The following is a 2229-nucleotide window of genomic DNA, read 5'->3' on the forward strand; positions in this document are numbered from 1 at the left end:
CATGATTTTCTCCATGAGTCTCTAGTAATTGACCTGTGTGCGTTCATGAAATTGTCTGCCTCTTTCTTCAATATCTCTGCATCTTCTGGTGTTGAGAATGGGATCTTGTACAGAAAGATTTACTGAAACATCAATCCACAAGTTACAATTTCCTTCAATATTAACTTCTGTTTAAGGTAGGGCTGGGTGGCCCAAGATTTTTGAATACCTCACTCTAAGCTTTACTTTATTTCACCTGTCACATGTATCTTAGAAAGCTCCTCTCTACAAATCTTTCCCCAGCCCTCAGCCAGGAAATGCTCTTCCAGGAAATGTTCTTCCTGTGGTTGGCTTCACAGCAACCTTATCTGACTGGTGAATTCTACAAGATTTTTTAAAAATCTAATTGTAGGAAACAAACTCTTATTTTTCTCATAATATTGGCACAAAACTCTTTATGGTTTGCTACTTTTTAAATTGAAGCCAGAAGTCTGATAATGTTGGTTAAAAAAATTTAAGCAAACAAGATTGAAACGTTTTACTTTAATCATTTTATATGATTTCATAACATTATCAAAAGTTGAAAGTCAATTTCTATAATAATTGTAAACAATGCCATTTAAAATACAGTGATTGCTGACTGTGCTTTCACCAAAAATTAAAATACAATACAATATAATATAATAAAAATATAGACAGCTATTAAAATAATCATTGAGGACTAGGACTCATGAGAGTTTTGCATATTATGTGACTGATGGTAAAAATATTTTAAAACATTCATATTACAAAAAAATACAACTGTTTTTCTAGATTTTCTTCAAATGATCAAACAAGACTATTAAATCCTGTGCTATTCTAGTAATAAAAGTGTTCAGCCATAGATAATTTTGCTTAATATAATAAATAAAAAATAAAATTTGTCTTAATAGATATAAGTAAAGGGTGAATTTTCAGTAACAATAAATTCTCTTGAATATTTCACATAAATGTGTAACATAAATAATGCATAGAAATAGGATAATTATTATAATTATTACTCATGTAGATAAAAAAAACATAAGAAGCTTTATATGATAAGAAATAAGTCAATTCCATATAAGTTTTGGTTGCAAAATAATATACTCCTGTGATGCATGATCCCAGAGAATACAATTTAAATCTCCACTGACAAAAGATATGAAATCTGAAGCTTCATGAATTTCAAGTTAAACCATATTGAACATAAGTTAATTACCTATCATATTTAATGAAATTAATTGTTTTGAAATTTAATTCTTGAAATATTTTAAACTTTAAATGAAACTTCTAACAATTAGGTGCATATTCAAAATTAGATATTTTCAAAAGTACATGAATAAATAAAGCAAAAAGCAAACAGAAATCATACTCTGTATATAACTTATGGAATTTATTATGATGTGCTTAATTTTCATACAAGAGAATGCCAAACACAAAGCTTTATATCAGTGTTTATTGAAAGTGTCCATCCTTTGTGGATTTACCTCAAATTGTTGTCATGATTATGTCACCAAAATTTTTTAATTCATTGATCAGAGCACTTAAACTTATACTGTATATCTCTACTTTCTCAGAATAAAAGTTAGGAGAGAGTGCCTTTTACTAACAGAATGTAACCATCCTTACTGATTCAGAGGAGATATCTAACTATTTACTGAAATGAATTCAAGAAAGATCTATATATATACTTTTCATCTACTGGAGTGTAACAGAAGCAAATTTGTCACATTTAAAAATGCTAAATAATTGTCAGAACAAATCAAATATGTATGTCCATGGATACCACTGAAGAAAATTAACTTCAGCATAACCAGTAACCTGAAATTATTCCCATTCATTCACCACGAAGGTGCAATTGAGATAGCTATTGAATTAGGGGACATGCTGGGCTTTGACACAGAGATAATGATTCCTTTGATGGTGCATAAAACTTAATTTCTAGTCAATATAAATTTTAATTTGTTATGTCCAAAGGTGTGGCAGCTCCTGTGGTTACATATAATACTTACAATACTGCTGTTGTTGATGTTCCATTTATTCATAACATAAATTGGCAGCAGACAATTCTCTACAATTCTATTGTGGGGGATCATGAAAAATTTCTTTAAATTTAATGGCTCATGAAGACTGCATAAGTTTGGAATTGTTCATAATAGGAAAAGAAGATTTGAAACCTACGTTGACATCCATAATCATTTTTATTCATCAACTCAACAGATTTATTTAATT

Source organism: Heterocephalus glaber, unplaced genomic scaffold, assembly GCF_053883595.1.
Source record: "Heterocephalus glaber isolate CG9 unplaced genomic scaffold, H.glaber_assembly_v1.0 deba00001673, whole genome shotgun sequence".
Lineage (NCBI taxonomy): Eukaryota > Metazoa > Chordata > Mammalia > Rodentia > Bathyergidae > Heterocephalus > Heterocephalus glaber.